Source organism: Eurypyga helias, unplaced genomic scaffold (assembly GCF_000690775.1).
Source record: "Eurypyga helias isolate BGI_N326 unplaced genomic scaffold, ASM69077v1 scaffold21242, whole genome shotgun sequence".
Taxonomy (NCBI): Eukaryota; Metazoa; Chordata; class Aves; order Eurypygiformes; family Eurypygidae; genus Eurypyga; species Eurypyga helias.
The window spans coordinates 1,255-23,032 of record NW_010234571.1 but is presented as its reverse complement, the minus strand read 5'-3'; the positions used below and the strand labels follow the sequence as shown (position 1 = coordinate 23,032).

General features: G+C 39.2%; 1 protein-coding gene across 5 annotated transcripts in view; it reads right to left on the bottom strand.

Annotated features, from left to right (window-relative positions):
* The window catches only part of KDM6A (lysine (K)-specific demethylase 6A), an 85,238-nt gene extending 81,506 nt beyond the window's left edge, over positions 1-3,732 (bottom strand). For 3 of the 5 annotated variants that reach the window (XM_010146482.1, XM_010146481.1, XM_010146484.1), the window contains exon 1: positions 3,672-3,726. The gene's annotated coding sequence lies outside the window, so the exon portion shown is untranslated. Of the gene's footprint in view, positions 1-3,671 lie in introns of all 5 variants that reach the window. The other 2 variants (XM_010146480.1, XM_010146483.1) reach the window with 2 other exon arrangements.
* Between the last annotated feature and the right edge of the window lie 18,046 nt (positions 3,733-21,778).

Sequence of the window (21,778 nt, the reverse complement as noted above, 5' to 3'; positions counted from 1 at the left end):
AAGATCTAATTTTGAATGAGAGTTGAAGAGGGGAAAGAAACCTTTTTGTGCTGCACTCCCATGTCCCTGTTCCAAGGAGTCCGACTTATGCTAACAGAAGAAATTCCAGCCTACAGAACACCCTGGCTTACAGAAGTGCCAGAATGCAGCAGTGCCAACGGACTGGGCTGGCTGTGAGGGTAAAGGAGCCAGAAGCAGAGACAGCAGTTCTAGGTATCGCTTGATATCGAACAGATGACAACAGTGCTTCTGTTTTGACAAGGGAAGCTGTTAAAAGGGCCAAAAAGTTCCAGTCAGTGATAACAGATTTTACTTAGGCAGTCTGCATCTTAAGGCATGATGGCGGTAAGGAAAAGGATCTGGATCATTTCTTGCATTAGTATTTGGCTTTTTCAGGACTCTGTCCTGCAGAAGTGCCAGTGCTGAAGGACTGAGTTTTACATAGCACTTAACTTCTACAGCTGGTACGGAATCCTTGGATTGAGGAGCCTGAGGGTATGTAAATGGTACAATAAGGGTGACTCAGCCTCCTGTAAGGTGTGTCTGAGGAATAGTTTGTCTTTCTCACACTGTCCATCAATTTGCAAGGTAACAGTCACTGAAAACACTGCAGGCTGGCCTTGGAGCACCACTGTTGGTACACTGGCATCCAAAGAGGGTGTCAGAGCCAGTTTCAGGACACAACTGCAGAGCTTGGTCTCCATCTTCGTATCTTGGTGGGACTCAGGGTCTATCAGCAGATGACAGACCAGTCAGGCCCAGAATGCTTACTGAAATAAAAGAAAAAAAACCTGGCATCCAAACCACTACGCTTGGATGCAGCTATTGCACAGAAACTAAGGGTGGCCTTGGACAAACTACTGAACTTCTTTAAGTATCTAAAAGGCAACTAAGGAAGATACTAAATTATGCAAGTTATACGAGTGTCTCAGCTATCTCTATTCTACTGGTGTTCTACCCCAACTTGAGAAACAGGGAAACAACAGGGGCAAGTCAGTCAACCACTATACTTATTGCCTGATGATAAATGGTATAGAAGAACAGATTATAAAAATCTAAGATCTGTAAGACCTACTTTACTATACTTGATTCAATTTATGGAGCTAATCCCTTGTGGCATATCTCCCTATAACAATGGCATGAAATAGCTTCGGTCTGACCACACTATTGTAACATTTTGTACACGCTCAAAACTTTTCAGTTCTCACATGAATAGTCAAATGAAATCATCAATGTAAAATGATGTGTCAGCTAAGATTTGTACTTAAGATAATGCTGTAATGCTGCTTCAGTATACAGAAAAGTGTACAATATTGAATTACAATGAATTGTATATGTGTCTTGGAGCCAATCCAACACTTCTTTTTATAAAAGCTGGAAAACTTAAGTTATGTAAAAATATGAACAAAAATTCTAAAACTGACCTTATTCCCACCTGCTTTTTTATTATGCTTGTTTATATGAGACATGAAAAAGCCTCAAGCATTTCCTCACCCCTTCTTTTTAGGAGGGCTACGTACATGCCTCTCATTAAAAATCTATGAATATCCAAAGTGGTGTGAATTAAAACAAACAAACAAACAAAATATTTAAATATTAAAAAGTTCATGGGTGAAGGACGATGGCTTAAACCATCTTACATGGTCTAGAGGTCTTCTCTACCTGCCTGTAATGTATGGATTTGTGTACTCTATGAACGTAAATAGATGGAATAGCTGCAGCAGGAAATAAGACAGTTTGACTAGCGTTTCACTCTGAAAGAAGCAATATTATTCTTGCAATCCGCAAGTCCTCTGGAGGATTAAATCTACAAAGAACATATCTGCTGTAAATGACTTGCTATCACCTCTGAGTTTATTATGATTTTGTCACACCTAAAAACACCCACAGCCACACATCCCACTCCTCTCATCCCCAAGAAAGCATAGCAAAAGGGGTGTGGGGGTGTGCGTTAAAAGCACTCCAATGATACACAACTTCCTCAAGATTACACCGTACATACCTTTGTTGTATGAATGAAACAGCAAATACGATTATTCTACATAACCTTAACATAAAGCTCTATGTGCAGTCAAGACATCTTTGGCTGTGGCATCAACAAGCTTACTTAACAGCAAGGAAGAAAAATCTAAATTAATTCAAAGCTCTAATTTATTAATACTTAGGTCTCGCAATCACCTGACTTTGCAGCTCCTTCCACTGGAATGTGCTAGATAGCACGATCCACCGATCTTAACAGTCTTCCTTGAACAGGTAGTCTTTCAAAAAAACCCAGCTACTCTAAATCTAACTACTTTGCCTTATTTAATTTTATCTTACAGTTTTCTACCATTTTCACACTGCAAATTGTAACAAAATCCCCCTTCTAAGAAGAACCGGTGCACAAAATACTCCTGAACGCTACACAGTGAAGCCAAGCCTGCGTAAGAACAGGAACATTCTGAAACTTCACAAAATTAAACCAAGATTGATCACAATCTTAAAATAGAGGATTCTTGGGTTTTCTGAAGACTCTCCCGTTCTTCTCTTGCCACATACAAAACATGGCATTTATTTCACCACTATCAATAACGCAAGCAGTAAGTTGCAAGATCCAAAAAAAAGAGAAAGATGCAGATTCTGAGCTGATGATTTAACCAACTTTCATCAATTTGAAGAACAAAAGCTTATTTATGTTATCCTGAGGAAAGCACAAATCCTTTTGTCTTACAGATACATAGAAACAATTTACGGGGGGGGGTGGTGGGGTGGAAAGAAATCCCACTTCATTCTTCCAAACCACCAGCCAGTAGTCACTTACTGCCTCCTGACTTGACTGCAATCACACTTAGTCCAGTAAGATGATAAAGTTAATCAAGTAGTAAAGTCACACTCTTTAAGTTTCCATACTGAGTGTAAAAAAGCACTGACTTAAATACTGTGCCTTTCTGTTTTCCCAATGACACCAACTACAACCCTGCAAGAGTAACCCCCAATGAAAGCCTGAGACCTTTCAACAGAACCTCAGGGACTGAGTCTATTCCATTCAATCTTCGACAAAGCAAAAGCGAAACCCCACCTGGAAACCAGCTGTTCCTCCCTCTCCCCATATCCAACAGCAACCACAGAGAACCCAAAGCTCTGCCAGAATTTACAACTCCTTCTAACTCTGAGTTCTTATGCCACTTTTAAACATTTTTACGTCGCTTTTAAATGTTCTGGTTCAAGCCTGAGTGTACTGCTTCTCAGGTCCAAAACTTCCGCATTACACAGCCATGTGAAAATTGGTGAATGCCAAGCTAACTGAAAACAATCCCATTTAGCCACCTCTTTTCCAAGAGAAAAATGAAGTTTTTTGTAAATAGGCTTTCAAACAAACACAGGCCACAGACTATCAGTAACGACAGTTCACAAAAACCTGTCAAGTCATACTGCTCCACCCCCCCACTGAATCGCATCACAGGGAGCTAAAGTTCTTCTGTAAGTGCTTTCCTTCTCAAGCAGCTGCTGTGGTTGCCCCAGGGACGTTACAGTAAGACAAAGATGTGACCAGGACAGTATGTCTTCAAACATCATACCTGTTAATAGTAATTTAAAGAATTAACCATCCTACACTCACACTGAACTGAAGAGGAACCACCTACCAATAAAACACCGTACAACACGGATACTGTTAGTTTACTCCAACTTACCACTGAAAGGCATTGTAATGGAAGTAGACCAAACCAAGGCCATATAAAAAGGCAGCATTCTGTAAAGGAAAGAAACAATGTTTAAAATCCAGGTAAGACAACCATATGTTCTAAGATTCAATTTCCAGTATTTTATTCATCTTTTGACATTCTCTTTCCACTGTAAGATAAGCATATTTAAATTTCACTTTGAACAGGGAAAAACAAAAACAAAACAACAAAAAAAGTAATGAAAATGTAAGTGAACATTAAAAAAAAGGCAGTTCGCCTCAAAATATTTCTGGCAGAATAGTAACTAATATCCAAGTACTTTTACATCAGAAAAACTGATGTGCTTTGTTCTACGTGTACAACAGCAGGGAAGGAAATGACAGAGTAGAGGTCTTTGGCAATTTAATATAATAAAACCTGGTTTAGAACCGAACAATTTCATAGTCATAATAATTTATACTCACACAAAAGTAAACAAAGCCACATACTCTAATTTTAGTGGCTAAAGCAGAATGTGAATTACATTAATCTGAAAGTATGCTTAAGGAAACTGCACTTTCCTGAATACCAAAAACCCAGACCACTGGCTTCAAACCTACGACAAACATACTCCTTCATTGTTAATCAAATTTCTATTTCCCTACTTTGGGGGGTGGAGGGAAGAACCATTCACCTTTTGGAAACCCTTCCCCCACAATTTCTTTTCACAGAAAAGTATGATTTGCCTTTAAAGCGACATTACTAAGCGGGTTTAATGAATGTTTATCCAATTCTACAAATAATTATTACATATTTCCTAAAGTAGAAAAAATAAACATATTGCTTTCTCTTCAAGAGTTATGCCACAGCATAGTTCCTTTATATTTAGCAGAGCTATTCCATTATTTACAGGAGACAACATGTACATGCTGCCTGTGTTATTTTTAGGTTTTTCTTATGTATAATTCTGGTTTTGAGAGACCAGGAATACATCCCAAAGAACACAAAGCTCCGACACATGGGCAAGAGATGGAATTTCCATTGTTGAAGACTAGAGTTCAAGATAATCCCTCTTCCACTTGTACACACTATTTCAACAAGTCAAATTTATATGGAATTCCACAAAAGGAACCCTAGTTATGCCTTAAACCCAATCCAAACACAAAAGGTATAATCAAATTTCTCCCAGTAAATAACTGGTAACCACAACACAATTCAAAGAGCAGCTTTCATCAGAAACAGGACCCAATATTACCATTTCATTATACCTCATTTGCATCTCCTAAATGCAAATTAAAACCAGGGGAAATGCCAAAGATCCTTTCATGAATACAGCTGGATCATAGCTTCAGCAATGGACAGCTTCCAAGAAAATGCTGTGGTATGACCAGATACTACGGCAATCAGAGCACTGGAAGTTGTTAACAGGGAGGGTTGAGGGGGAAGTACATAAACAATAAAAGATGACACTTTAATACCACCATAAAACCGCATTCCTGTTTAATTGAACAAAAACACAACATGGACATCATAAAGATAAGAGATCTCTAATTCCGAACCCCACATACTTCCTGCTTTCCAAGTGTGCTCTGGCAACAAGAGGCTAGGAAAGAAGGCAAACTCAAACTGAGCACGCATAATGCCTTGACTTAAAAGTCGCTTTAAATGAAGAAGTACGATAGAGATTTTCACGTGTGCGACATGGAAACCTACAGAACACAGCACACAACGAGTAACCTTTATTATGTTCAGGCCAGGCTCATTTGTAAAACAGAACTTAACAAAACTGTCCAGTGTTACCTCAGAGATGCACCAACTGCAATCGAGACCAGACCATTGTAAAGACTGAGAATAGCAGTAATAACAAAAATCCTTCACCAACACGCTGCAGAACTAAAGCAGAAATTTACCAGACAACTAAAACCTCTTCAATTTTCAATTTAATTTCCTCTTCTGAAACCTAGTAAAATTCACAGTCCAAATGAGTTACAGATTCAGAAGATTAATCCAGCAGATAATTTGTATCCTAAGAGTTAATGATCAACTTTTTGAAAGCTCAACAGGAGCAAGATGCAAGTGATCTGTCCAAATGTAATTAATAGATCAAGCTCACATAAAGCTTTCAGGTTGTCCCTGCCCCAGTAAAACACAACTCAACCATTACTGCTCTGTTCTTTGTCCTGTGACTGGTTTTCCCGTTTTTCTCTCATTCTCATTTGGCTTTACAAAGCATTTGAGACTGACCTTTAAAATCTGTTCAGCTGCCACTGTCTTCTCAATAAAAAACAGGGCAAGATTTAACACTCTGTAATACTTCACCTAAAATGTAAATCCTGCAATGTCAGTACGGATTGCCTTTACCTGTTCTGAAATACAACAGGCCTAACCATGTGCAACACCGTTAGTACTGCTTGTTGAGTGATTTGTTTCAATGAAGATTTACAATTATCTTTTCATCTGCATTTGAACCTGGATGGGACTTCCACGAGGACTGGAAGATACTACAGTGTTTCGACATACGCAGTATTTTCGCACAGATAACTCAAGGGTAGATGCCCAGAAACTTCATGACTTCAGCAACCAACTTTTCTGCCTGTACTGCAGAAAACCATGAAGTTCAACGTGCAGCCAAGCTCCTACGGGCAAGAGCCAATACAAAAGGCTAGAACAGCTTCATGCACATCAGGACCAATCAGGATCATTACACGAAATTGCCATCTACAAAATCTTCTTTTTCTTAACATCGTAAGATTCCGTGACTCCTTTACCAGGAACACACCCCATCTTAAGAAATCTGTTTTCAGTCGTCTGTTACTTTTATTTGGACAAGTTCGTTACAAAAATTATCCATCCCATGTTTTCCAGTAAATATTACTCGAGATTTAATCCCTGCTATTCAGAATCCTGCTATAAATACCTGGTGAGGTAGAATACAAGCCGCCTATTCTCCCTCCAAATATTTTTGAGTTAAGAAGTAGAAAACAAAATTATCTTATTACAATCCTTTCCCTGAACTTCTTAACAACCCTCATAGTTTCTGAAGATGTCCTGCTAACAAAAACTCATTCTTTGGCTACTGATTTCTAATATAACTTCTATGTTATCAGACCTCTCTCTTCACTAAAATCTACAGTAAATTGAAGAACAGCTGCAAACCAAAACAGACTGCATCTAAGTTGAATGTCTGGGGTTTTTCATTCTGCAGCCATGCTGCCAAAAAGCAGACAAATTAGAACTGCTATTTCCAAGCCAACGTCATTTACGTTTTCTACAAACTATCAAAAAATGTTAAAATGTTTCATAACCACTAGATGGCTCAGACACCTCTCGCCACTTCACATGCCTGTGCAGTCCAGGGAGATCGTCAAGTGTACCTTGTGTATTTTTCTACTTAGGTGAACTATTTAATGCTGAGCAACGTTTCGATTATATTCTATAAAATATGTAAGCCACAGTATTTTACTGATGGGTAACTCGGAAAAATATATCGGTATGTACCTTTTTATGTAACTGAGATGCATAAGCACGCTGAAGACTTTTTGGTCTTGCTTGTTTTAAGCAAACAAGGAAAAAACCAGTAATTAACCAATGACGAAAACTCTACCAATCTCACAGACCTTCTGTATTAACCCAAATAACTGGCTTAGAGTCTCTGAGGCAGCAGATGGAAACAGATCCCCAGCATTTCACGTGCCCTGTTCTCCAGCTGTTTCAGTTCACCACAAAGCCTTTTCCTCTGTGTCCAAGCATGCAGCCACTGCTTCTCCAGCAGACAGACCAGACACTTCAGCTATAAACACGGGGTCAGAAAAATTCACCTGTCCTGTGTGAAAAGTGGTTATGCTCACATTCAGATTTACAAATGGCCACCTCAGTCTGACTCTAGAGATGTACAGCCACCACGTCTGGGGCCAGATATTTTTCACCAGTAACACACTTATCTGCCACAAGCAGCTGAGATCCTGTTACCAACTCCAAATCTGTGTTTTATAAACATAAGCATATACAAGGAAGTTATGCTTGCAAATGAAAATCTGTTCATCAGGCACTTCTAGAACATCAGAGAGTAGAAAAAGATGCTGAAGAGCCAAAGCAGCCTCAGGGCAGCATCCGGATGAGACCTTCCAACTCCAAAATGAAAAGGAAGAGTTTTTGCCAAAGTTCCACAGCACTGCTGAGTCAGAAACATTCCCTTACACTGCCTCTCATTTTTGCTGACACAATCATTTGTGGAGTACCACAGCCAACTAGATGCCAGAACTGATCTGAGTTATTAATATCCAGATAAAAAAGGATTATTTTTAACTGGATCAGTTTCCCAGCCAAGTTCACTGTGTAGCTCCCCCCACCCCCCAACAACTGCATTAGCACAAGTGAATGAGTGCAATATAAGCAAACTAAGTAAAAGCTCTTTAAGCCTGCACTGCTACCAACAACATGCATATCAAACCTACAGTGACTTTTCAAAGAGAAAGAGGGAAATCCTAGATGAAAGACTTAAACAGGCAACCTGACCAAAAAAAAAAAAAACCAACACCAAAACAAAACGAAAACAACAACAAAAAACCCACCAACCACCAGAAACCAAACCAAACCCAACCTCCAAACACCAGCAATGCTTTATTACTGCCTAAGCCACATATAAATGTTTGACTTGTGAGAAATCAACTTCTATGGGTCAGTACAAGATGGATAAAACCATGACATACCATCACAGCCTTCCTGCCAGTTTTCTCATACACGTCCTTAACCAGTGAGACACACAGGCAAATACACCATTATTTCTGCTTTATGACCCTAAGGGGCAGGACTAGATGTAGGTAAAATAATCCCTTTATTTCATTTAAAAGTTGATAAAATTTAGATGGAAATCAGAGTGTATCCCACCGTAATACAAAAAAAATGAAGCAGGAGAAACAATCCCCACACAGTTGGTTTGTGGGAGTCTGAAGGATAACTATGGAAAAAAGACGTTCAGCACCCTTAGGAGACCAGTGACTGTTTTTCATTTGCTTACTACACCCAGGAATCAAAAAAGTCTTTGATGACACATTAAAATTGCTTCCAGCAGGACTCTGAACGCCCCTTCCACAGCTGCCCAAGTTCCAGTGGAACCTGCAGTCAGGCCCACATCACACCAGGCTGCAGAGGATATACGTGGGCAGAGGGGCCACTGCTCTCCAGAAAACCTAACCAGGGAAACAAGGTTTTACAGTTTACGTCGCATCCTGCAGTCACAGGGTCTCTCAGCCACCTGTTTGAATCAAAAGAACAAGTTTTTGTGTTCAGATGTGTGAGTATGTTTCTTTCTTTACTGAAAAAATGAAAGATGAAGTTTTGACACTATGGTGCCTAATACTTCCTCCTGACACTACTCAATATGTAACAACAGGTCCCTGGAGAGGATGTACTGCACAAAAAATTCCACTCAGGCTCCTGTGCATAAACAGCTACACACCTTCGGGAGCTGACAAGCTCTAGCAGTTCCAGTCACGAAGATCAGAAGAGTTCAGGAGAAAAAGGGGAGGGTTCAACTAAAATTTGTTTAGATTTGTACAAACATGAAAAAGAGAGCTACATGTTCTACACGTTCCCAACACCCACAAAAATACTAAGATCCAAGTAAGGGGTGTATTACAAATTAATATTGTTAGTTTTGGCTTCTTCAAAGTCTCAGAAGAAATTTTGTGGTACCTGAAAAATCACTAGGTTTATTCAGGATCTTTAAAATACAGCTAATACACTTTTGGACAGTGTAAAATACACTGTCCAAAAGCAGGGTTCCATACATTCTAGGCGCTCTTTCCAAAGGGCTTCTCCCTCTCCTCACCTTTCCAGCCTCTCCTTCCGAAAGAGCCTGTGCCCACCTGCTGCAGCACTCCAGTGCCTGAGCTATCACACGGCACTGCTGGGATCCCAGCAGGATCACAGCCCTGCAATTGCAAGTGCACCTCCCACTCCTCCCATTTTTTGCCCAAGCTGCATGCATTTGTGTACAAGCACTTCAGAGAGGCACCCGTTCCTGCTGGTTTCCCAGAAAAGACAAGAGAGGTTCCACCATAATGCTGTCCTGCGGGCACTTCTTGTTTTGTCCATACCCTTGAGGTAGTGCCCCAATGTTGATTAGCACAAGCAAATTAAACACAGAGCAGTTCTTCTCAACCTCTCTTTTCCTTTGATAACTACTGCTCTTATTTCATACTTACGAAAGGTTTTGGCTTTTTTCTTTTTCCAGCTAGATATGCTGACCTAACAAAAATTATTAGATCTCATCACAACTGTTTTCAATCAAAGTTCAGAAATTAATGTCTGTTCACGTATACACACAAACATCACCGAAACATCTTTTTTGGAAGATGACATTTGGACACTTTATTGAAACGGTTTATTCCCTTTCACATGGAAAGTGATCATCACTATTTATACCCATCGTCTTCAAAACATTTTAGGAAATAGAGCTACTAGTATGGAATTTTATGTTCTTGATTCACCATTCTTTCAACCCCTTCCAGCAAAGATAGGAATCCCACAGAGTTTACAAGTAGCTCCATTATTTCCCTGTCAGTTTCTCACTGCTGGAGAATCACTACTGTACTGGAAAAAAGCCTTGGTACCATTAATCACACAGCTGCTCTACCTGAGCCCCGCACATAAAATGGGAGTGGACAAGCTGAATATACTAAGGCATGAATGACTACAAAGTAATTCAAATACACACAAACCAGTAAAAACCAAAGCAAAACAATCACAAAAATTAAGTGGTAAAACTGCCTATGGTTGTTCCCTTGAATCTTAAGCCACAGTGTGCTGGGCAGTAGCTAGAACTTGAGGAATGTCACTGAAAATACTGCTGGACCGAGGAAACTGTCCCCAGCCCAAGGCTAACTTTCAGAAAGCAGGTAGAGTTTGGTTAGTCCCTCCTCTTTGGGAAGAGTCACTTAGTCCATTGGCACAGATTTAGATCAGTCATGAGCTATTCCTGCTCAGAGATGTCATAGGAAACAAGATGCCATTCAGGATGCTTCATTAGGAAACTAGAGGAATTCCAGTCCATGTGTGCTTCCAAAAAGAAGTGGGAGAAGGACAGCAGGTGTAAAAGGACAACAGAACCAGCGTATCACAGGCTTCATTGGCTCCAGCATAAAACCAGTTTGTTATGTGAACTGCAAACTGAACAAAATCCCACATTTGTAACAAAATTCTGAGTATCAGCTTTAGGTAAAAAAAATTCTCACTGGTCACTTCAATTTTTTACATCAGTTACATCTGAACTGGATAGTGTGCTTTGTATATTTTATGTATTGCTATAAGTATATTAAATGTTAACTAAGAATGTGTTAAGTTTTTAAAACTTAAAACAATTAAAGTACTGAAATGCAAGATCACAGATTAATAGCTGCTGGTTAGATATCAATCAATTACTATTGAAAATTATTTTCCAGTTAAGATCATCGTTGGTATAGTAGTAATCACTAATTGGTGTTCTAATTGGTGATTTGCTGTTTTATTTGTTAGAATGTACAAATACTTAAAATAGGATACAACAGACAAGACAGCCGGCCCACATGACAGGCAGCTGGGGGAGCAGACAAGATGGCCAGCAGCCAAGAGCAAAGCAAAGCAGCTGGGCAGCCCACCAACCACTCCCACAGTGCATCTCGATTCCATCAAATCACCGTTTCTTAACGGAAAACTATACATCAGTAGATTTTCAGCCCACTCTGAATATGTATACTAGTGAGTCAATTTCTAAAGGCAAAACAAACAAAGGAAAAACCCCACAAACAACCCAAATGATGGGACACTTCTTTCACCCTCCACCATCTCTTCTTTGTTAATTCTGCGCTGCTCTACTTAGCTCTTTCTCCATCTACCCCAGAGCTCGCCTTGCTTTCCCTCACTCAGCCCACTTCTTACCATCACATCACTGCTGCTGTACCTAACATTACTTAATTACCTCGGTCAACAGTTCAACTTCCGAAAAATTAACTCTGAAAAACTGGAAATGGAAACATGGCAACCGCCCTGATTCAGGAACCCCAACGTTCTTAAATCCATCAGCCTCTCCTCAGGCTCAGTTCTGACCAAGTACCTCATCCTACAATGAAAGGCTGTAAGAAACCTCTCAGAGTTCCAAGTTTCAAAATCTCTTCCTCTGGGGCAGGTTATTCCTAAACTCCATTGCTTATGCAGTTAGCCGACAGCCTGAAGGATGGGGGAAGAAGGGACAGAAGAGGCCAATTAACCAATGCCACAGAAGGGGGATTTTCTCCTCCTCTGTGTTAATCTGACATTCTCTCGCAAGACTCTAGGGAGCCCTTATTTATTTAAAGATACCTTGCTAAGTCGAGTTCCACAAATTAATTTTACATTGTAATTGCTGCTCTTCAGTGTGAGTGGATACCTCCTTACGCCTGTACTAAAAGTCAACAGAGTCCCTTTCTACCCCATATACACGGTATGTGTTGATTCACCTTCCCTCCTCTGTCTCCTCTGCAAACAGTTCTTGGGGATGCTTTTATCCTTCCTCTGAAATTTCATTCTGCTGTTCTGCGTTTCAGAGGAAGATGACAAGATTCTAGCAAAATGTCAAGTTGAACTATACATATCTTTTATATAAGACCATGCTTTCCACTATAGGCTTCTATATTGCTCTTCATTAAACTAAACATCATTTGGTCTTCCAACCTTTTGTCCATATTCTCCACTTTTTCTGACAGTTTCCTGAACACCAGCAGCTATGAATATATGAGAAGCTGGATGCAAATAGTCTCAAATACTTTCATTTAAAAATCTCAACATACCATATGAAATTCCACCCGCTGTCTTCATTCTCCATAATCGTTTTTGTATGTCTAAATTTCTACCATTCAACATACAAAATTTCTCTTCTATTTTAGAATATCAGTATTAATTTTCACTTCCAATCATTAAAAATCATCAAGATTTCATAGCAGCCCCATATTTACAAACCTTCCATATAACACTGTCTAATGTACATAACTTAGATTTATTTTCCTAGATCAAAGATGTGGGTTTTTTCCCCTATCACAACACAATTAGCAACCATTTTCTATCCTTCCAGAGAATATTTAGGACTGTTTAAGCTTACGTCCTGCATACTACTTCCCATCTTTTCTGAGTATGTCATTCCTCTCCAGTATAATCTGAATCTGTTTACCTTCTTACTTAAAGTAACATTTTCAAATGAAGGAATTTACAGCTTTCTTACACGTTGTCTTAAGGTCCAATTATCTATTAGAACGAATCTTCCATAAACAGGATCCTTCTTTAATTGCAGATATCAAAAAAGAAGTAAATTAAACCCACAGAAAGACGAAGATAGTTCTAAGGCAAGAAGACGACGATGCGGACAGCTTCATAAACAGGTAATCATGGCCTTGCAGTCACCCAGCAGATCTCAAACTGGCAGGCATCAATATCCTACCTTGAAATTATCAGCACTCTTTACAGTACTTTGCTTAACCAAAGAATAAACCTGTCTCAAATGTACAGGAGAATGAATACTAACATGGGAAGATAATGTGAATTAATTAAGGGTACTTAAGTACTGGCACAGGTTGCCCAGAGAAGCTGTGGATGCCCCATCCCTGGAAGTGTTCAAGGCCAGGCTGGATGAGGCTTTGAGCAACCTGGTCTAGTGGAAGGTGTCCCTGCCCATGGCAGGGGGGTTGGAACTAGATAGGCTTTTAGGTCCCTTCCAACCCAAACTATTCTGGGATTCCATGATTCTACTGGTCTGCTAGGAAGAACTCCCAACATATAAAAAATGTACTCCTTGGGAGACTGACCACAGCCACTGGCAGCATGCTGTGACAGCCAGGAAATATGACAGGCAGGGAGGCTAAAAAAATCTCTTCACAATCAATGTCAGGGAAAAGGAGAGAATATGAACTCATTTTCTAGGAGAATTAATCTGTGCTTGATGCCTTGCAGAAGCACTGAAGATAAGAAGTTTTGTGGAACACTTCCCTCTTTTTAACATTACATTTGATCCTTTTCTTAAACACGAACACATCCACTTTAGGATGTGCTTTAGGAAGTTCAGGCTGTATTAAACTGTTTAATGTGGTAATTAAGTATCTGATTCTGTATCAACTGACAGATATATTCTATGTCTCAATTTCTCTTGAAATTTCACAGAATGATAGCTATGCCTGTCAATGCTTTTTAAACCTGTTTAATGCCTTCACTGTGTGACTGGCCTCCAATAAATACTCTTCAGGCCTGAAATTCATATCCTCTTCCGTAAAGCAAAGAGAACTCTCAGTCTAACAACCTGTTCCTGCCCTCCCCAAACTCCTTAGAGACTCTGCTGTCTGTGCCATATGCATGGGGTGAAAGGAGTAAAATAGAAAATCTGACTTATATTCTTGCATTTAAATGAAATGTTTCTATACCAAGAATTTCGAGTAATTTGGCTTTATGAGATCCATGTCTTAGATTTACTTACACATGGCCACTCACTTTCATTCTCTATTTCTAAAAGCTACCAAAGTGACTCAGAAGAGGTACACTTCTGGATTTACATGGGTTTGATAACCCAGACTAATGAACTGCTGTTCATCTCGCACTTGACTGACACAGCACAGAGACAGGTAACTCTGTTCCACTTAGGAGAAACTAATCCTTTCTCGACACGGCAGACAGATCACATTCTTCCCAGTAATTACAAAACTGTCGACCACTTTCTTTTCACAGCCAGAAGAGGTGACAGTACTCCAGTGCTGCAGTGATTCAATGTGTTCCAGCCAAACAGCAACGTCCTACCCCTGGTACTTGCTCCCTGAACTTGAATCACCAAAATATCTCAAGACACACACTACATCTCCCAGTATGCACGTACAGGCTGTAAGACTAAGAATATACACAGGAAAAAATAAAAATCAAGGTTCACAGAGGTTAGTTAACACAGAAAGATGCCATGTGAATTTGGAGTTACATGTTTGCATAACATATCAGAATTAGTAAAACCATTGAACAGTAGCATTTCAAAAAAACCCAAGACATCAATTGTGTTCCTTTAGAGCCATTTTTATTTTTGTGTTATTTTTCCAAGGCAACACTTCTCAGTTCAAGACTAGTTGCCTTCCTGTGGCACCACTCATTTGGGTTTGTCTTGAACCCTGAAGTGGCATTCATCATCTGTTCGCTTCATTTTCTTTACTCAAAGCCCAAGCCAGAAAAGTTCTCCAGCAAGGAGTACCTACACGGTCTTTCTATAAAAGCCGGTGTTACAGCCATTGTGACTGAAGAGAGACTCCCAGATAATTTGTTTGTTATCAATGCACAAACAAAGTTTAGGAAAGAGAAAGGCAGACATTGCTCTAAAAGACGTATTGTCCAAGTGAAGTGGAAATGCCTTCAAGACAAGCTTTTCTTCAGAGCTTATTTACAAATTTCAGACAGATAGAGGGCTCTGTTTGCCTAGATTTTGAGATCAGAAACAGAACTGAGACAGGGTTATAATGCTCCATTATGAACTAGATGGATGATTTCATTTGTTATTATATTTTTATGGATTTCAGAGAGAGAACAGGATAAAATGTACTGAAATTCTTGTATAGCTCCACAAAGTAATTCTATTCTAGACAACAACCAATGACTGTATTTAATCATCCTCCCTCTCCAAAAGGTAAAGACTATGTCACTAAATGGAAACATAACTCCGAGCAGGTGATCTCGGAGGGAGGGGGCAGGCAGTCATACAATTCGGCAGTAGCATTTAACTTTTAAAATGTTGCTGTTGAAGTTACCACTAAGAGTAACTTCATTCCCTTCTCCGTCATTAGGTTTAAGCCTTCCCCTCCCTCCCAAGAATAACCTTCCCAACCTCGAGTCATTTATGGTTCAGAGGTTTCTAAAGCCAGACAAAATGTCTTCATATTTAATTGCTCTTAATGGATTTTTTGTCCCTGAATTTGTCCAGCTCCTTTCTGAAACCATGAAAACACTGTGAGTCTGCAGCATTCTGCAAAATTGATGTAGCTTTCTATACAGCCAGTGATATGTAAACTTCTGAAAGATGTAGTAAGCATAAATTTCCTGCAGTTGTTGATAAAAGAATAGAAAACACAAAGTATTACCATCAGCGCTAGCCTCCTTCAAAGAGATTCCCCCTTATCTGTCACCACTATGAGTTTTCATCCCTTAGCTATAATGAAAATAGTAATTCGGAATGGTTATTAGTTTATTTTCCTTTCTTTCCAAAAACAAAGGTCAAGCTAACGGCACATATGACTAAATCCCTCCTTCCTTTATAATCCCTCCTCCACCCCAATTCTGTTTGATCCATCTTCCCTTTTACAGTGATTACCAGGGTTGGAATCAGATTTTTTAGCTTACTTGTTTTCAGAAAAAGTTCACAAAGTCCTGCTTACATGATTAATATAGCTGGGAATAGATCTGTGTCTGATCCCAAGAATCAGTCTGACAAGTACATGCATACAATGGATCCCCATCCTCTTTGGGAGGACACAAAAACAATACCTGAAATACTTCTAGAAAACACATTAGATAGCTTCAATGGAGTTATGATGTCAGGCAATACAGACTTATTGCTGTTTTTCTGACCCTGAGAATCCAGAAAGAAGAGGCTAGAACAAATGCCTGCAATAAGAAAAACATGAAGTAAAAATCTAATCCAGAAAGGCTGAATGAGGAAACCAAGCAAAAGAGCTGCATTCATTTTGGCTGGTAGTACCAAGCTGAGAAACTTTCTGGTCTTGCAAAACAAAAAGACTATACTCAGAAAGAAGCAAACAGGGTGAAAGATCCCTAGCTGACTGTTATTTCTCCCGCATCTGAGATGCTGGACCTCTCTTCATTCCCATTCCTCTGGCAAATGAGATGAGAAAAATGACACAGCATGAGGAATAGAAGTTATGAGTTATCCATCAGAAGCTGGGAGGAATAACTTGTAAAAATAGATACTGCTCTGTGGCTTTGGAACAATTTGAATATAGCATCCCAGAGAAGTGGCTAGGGGTGACTAGCTAGTATTTTCCCAGCTTCTTCTGAATGCTGGTGTATCCCTATCTGCTTACTACAAACTTCAAGCTGCACAGGAACAGATGACTAGCTACAGGTTTTCTAGGAAGCTGCAGACCTTCTCAGCATATACTTAGAAAGACTTTTGTTTGAAATTCTCTAACCTCAAAGGTTTTGTTTGTTTGCTGGTAGTAGGCTTTGCCATGTGAAATCTCCAGTGTTTTTTCAGCATCTGGCCTTCCCTTCATCAAGGAGAGCAGTCGGTGGTTTCAGCATCCGCCTGCCCTGCTGCGCTCCAGAAAGGCAAGCAGACACCAGGGATTACGTCTCACTACACCTTTCTGCAAGTACACACGAGAAGCAGAACTCATTTCTGTTTCTCCCCTAAACAAGCATCCTTGCAAAGCTGCTTCACAGAGCAGAGCACAATCACCCACAAACGCTACTCCAAAAACACTGTAAATTATTTGCCTTTTCCTCAAAGACTGAGCTGATGAGCCTCACATAAGCTCTTTAAGAAAGAGACCCCCAGCTCTATGTCTCCCCATCCTCCCACCCAGTACCTTCTCCATCAATTTGGACTAAATCCACTCACACTTCAACCACTCCTCCCCCACCCACCCCCAATCTACAGAAAGGACCGAATCTGTATCCCTGGGAAAAGGAGGAAAAGATGCAGCAGAATACTTCAATTAGGGATCTCCTTGAAAGAATGTTTTAAAAAACTAGAAGTGTCAGTTTTGGAAAGAGCAAATTCAAAACCTCAAAATTTGCAAAATAAACAATTCTTTGTTGCTAAAACTGAGCAAACATTTCATCTTTTAAATAAAGAACCTTAAAATGTAGAAGATTCCTTTACGAAGGAAAGAAATGCCACTCATTAATGAGATACAGTCTCTACTTACAGCTTATGATCAAGCAGGACTCTACAAACCACAAATAAGTAAAATAGAGTGGTGTGCTTTGTTCTGAACTTTTCCCTGAAACAAAAGCAATCATACGGAGTATGAAGTAACTGTACCATCACTGTGCTTTCTGCACACCACAGAATACTTCTGAGAAAGCAGGCACTGTTAATACACTTGTTCTCATTTAGAAAAAGAAACATTGGGTCGCGCAATATTATCAGCATTCCAATAATATTCCTGCCGAGTGAAGACATGTCCTCCGCTCAAGTCAGATCTTTCTACTCTACTCTATCTGCCTTTCCCAAACAATCGCAACTGATGAGTTTCTCCACTGCCACACTTCAGCACCCTATGTTCTCATCACAGGGACTGAGGAAAGGAAGCATGCTATTATTCCAAGTGCTCACAGATAAAGGGTAAGTTTTTTATTCCGTACAAAGGAAACTTCTGCAGTAGGAGTATTCAACATATATAACAAGCTTTTCTGAAGAGACTTTTCCATCAATCCTTACGTAATTTCCACCCAGAGTACTTGGACTTCTAGATAGAAACCATATAGACAGGGGGATAAGACCAGCATTCCTTATGGATCTCCAGGGTGAAGCGTCACTGTTAGAAAATGTTAAGAATATTGTTTGGACATACACACCATGTCTAGGGTATGGGGTGTTTCCTCTGAGATTGTGTTGTCTCCTGTCCTGACCAAAGCACATTCATTCATCTTTTACCATTAACATTCCGAGTATATTACAGATTTGCCAGAGTTTTGAATTCTTATAAAACCATTGATTAAAAGGGATGAGTGGCTTAATGAATGAATATACACTGGGGGGGAGGGAAGCAGAACTGCAGACATTGAAATAAAAGTTATTTTTCTAATTTAGTGCAAATGCAAAATACTTCTAATTGAATAGCAACATACATGTTCCCTAAAAAAACCTACTATTTGTTGTGACCCAAACAGGTACATGGTTTATATGTGCAGAGAAGGATTCCTTTGTTTTGTATGGCAGTTAATTGAAAGTGACATAAAAAAGAAGCAATTTAACAAATTTATCTGGAGGTCAAAGGCAACATGTCAAAATTTATCAGCTAAATTGGTCAGTCTATCTTTTTTTTTTTTTTTTTTTTTTAAAGATTTTACACCTGCTCTAGAATCCTTTCAAGGAGAGGGCATATGGCCTCCTGTCATAACTTCATTAGATAAATCATCTAATAAGAGTTAATTATTAGAACCTTATACAATTCTACTGCACACAGAATTGGACATGCTGCATTATTAGTCTGCATTAACAACAGTGAAAAAATCAGTATCTGCTTCTTTCTCTGTTATGGACTACATAAACATTCTCTGTGTTTTAGCTGAAAGAGGGACAGAATTTTAGACACACACACATCCTCCCTGTCCCCAGAATGCACAAAATCTAAAGCTGTAACTCTTCAGATTTATTACGCTTTAAGAACTACCTGGATAAATGTATCCTCTTTTCTAAACTAGGCATCAGTTATGCTTTACTCTAATTAACAGCATGAAATACAACACATTTTCACCTTCATCTTTCTAGGTGGCATTCATTTAACAACACGTTCTAGGAAAAAAACCCATTTATTTCTTTCAACTTGTCTGCTTTAATGACTGACAGGAAATAAATGTTATTTTTATCATCCAATATTAAAAGATCTTTCTCTGAAACCCAAATACAGTTATTCATTTACTCTATTTTTGTGTATTTTATAGATGACCAAGTGTTATTGGTAACACAATCATCACTACCCTTACCAGCATTCCAGAGTTTCTCTTTATTTATTGATAATTTTCTCTGAAATATCTTGAAATCATACATATAATTCTCTCAACCTTAAGAGGCAGAATTCTAGTTATTCTTCATAAACACATTTTGCATTTAAGAATCCCAATTTATTAACATCACTGACTAATCACGCTAACTGATCACACCTATGGGATGCTGCCTCATTTACCATGTTACCAAAGCTACCAAGCATTCTGACACAGAAGAGAGATCGTATGGTGCACAACTCATAAATGTAGTGTTTCAATTTAGCAGTCCTCATACTCCAAATTTCTCTTAGGTCTTGTGCTTTTAACAACTTTCCTAGCTTTTCAAATATCTTCTCACATGCAGTCTCTATCCATCTTGAAATACTGAGGGGACTAGTACATGTCCCTAATCTATTAATAACCTTTAAAAACCTTTGGAGCAATGGACATCGACAGCTATGGGCTTCGCTTCGCTGTAGTTCTTAAACCATTTTTATTTTAAGTTACCTTTGATGGTCTTGTATCTGCCTTTTTCTTCCCCTCTTTTTTTTTTTTTTGCCACTTTATCTTAGGACCAAAGTGAAAAGTTTTCACCAGCAGAAATACTCATTCTTACCCACTGCACCCCAAAAAATATTACGGAAAATATGTCCTCAGGTATTTTTCATCAGCAGTTCAGTAAATGATTCTATGCAACTGCTAGACCCTTTGTTCCAGATTTCCTGTACAACTCCTCCTTTTGTGAACAGAAAATTGTTATCACCTGCTACAGGAACAGCTACATACATTAAAAATCTTCATTGTTTAATTAATAAGAAAGGAGTTCCTGTCCTCTTTACTCACTCCTCCCCCTGCCATGGACTCTCCAGCAAGTTCAGGACAAAGTTCATTTTCATCAGCTGAAGCCCCATTAATGTAATGTCATCCACTCTAAACAAATCGAATTTTTATTATCTGCTTCTCTAGCTCCCCAAATGACCCTCAGTGCTGCACACTCTACCTTACTCTGCCTTCCTCACAACGGAAGACATCCTGGTCCTGTGATGGAGAGCAATACTATGCTCCTCATTGTAACAGTTACCGTCTTCCTTGGATTTTTTTTCTGTCCCTATTTCTATTTTTTAAAGCTCTCCCACCATGCTTGGTGAATTTATGACACAGAGGTTGCTGCTGGGGAGAAAGCTGGCAAAAGTCTCATTTCAGACCTCCCACAATCCACTCCTATATTATACTATATATACCTTCCTCCCTTTTCCCCATATGCTCTTAGCATTCAAGTATGTTTTAACTTCTCTTCTGTCATTTTCTTTACATTCAAATTCTCAGCAGGGCTACAATTTTCCTTCCCCCACTCCCTGTGATTCCTTCTCTAGCCACACTTTCCTTTTCCTCATATTATTTGTTCAGTCTCACCAGGTCTTACAGTTGTTTCTCTCCTCAGCATTCTCCCTCCCCTCTTCTTATTTTCTTTTTTGGGACATAACAGCTTATCATCTTATATTACCGTGCTGTATCACACTCACGACTCTATTCCCAGACTGCTTTAAACAACACAGCCTCCTGAAAACGTGCATCCCATTAAATCCCATAAAAATGCTTTTTATCTCCATTACCATGACCTACTGTCTTCAGTATTTAAAAATTAGGACATATCTTTCAAACTTGGCGCTACTTTGTATTTGCTGTTCCATAACAACATCATGGTCCTCTCTCCCTCTTAGTCTACAGTAAGTCTTGAAACAGCTGTATTTCATACCATCTTAGAACATGACCACGATGTCTTTGTCAAAATCCTTCTAGTGAAAGGATTACAATCTAAGAAAGGTTGTTTTAGTCAAAAGTGAGTGGTCCTGTAGAATCCCGTGTGCTGCGCTGATTACCATTGCATTTTCAGACAGAAGAGCATATACAAGGTATTTATAATATCTCCCTTCTCAATGCCTTCCAGAGGCACCAAATTTTTATACAATTTCTCATTCTATTTTTCACCTTCTGATTCTCCATTTTCTCTGAAATTTCTATTTATTCCATTCCTACCCTATCATTTTCATTTTATTCTGCAGTAATACTCTGAATTGCAGATTTTCAACTCACCCATCTTTATGTCAACTACTGTTATCTCCCAATTCATTCTGTAATGCCCTTAGCCTTCGCAAATTTCACCTTCATCAAGGATTTTTGAAACCTGCTTTCCTGATCAAGTCTTCTACATGCTTCTCTGATCAAAGGGACTGTTTCTGTCTTTCTGCTTTTCCTGTACATGCCCTGTGCTGCTATGTGGCAATAATTTATATTAAAGGCTTTTTGTGTCTTTTTAAAATGTTGTTCTCTGAGGACTCTTCTTGGGAAATGTGTCTCCATACATGGGATATACATTCTCTTAAAAAAAAAAAAAAATCAGGGCTTGAGTAAAAAGCAGCATTCACAAAGTATCCTAC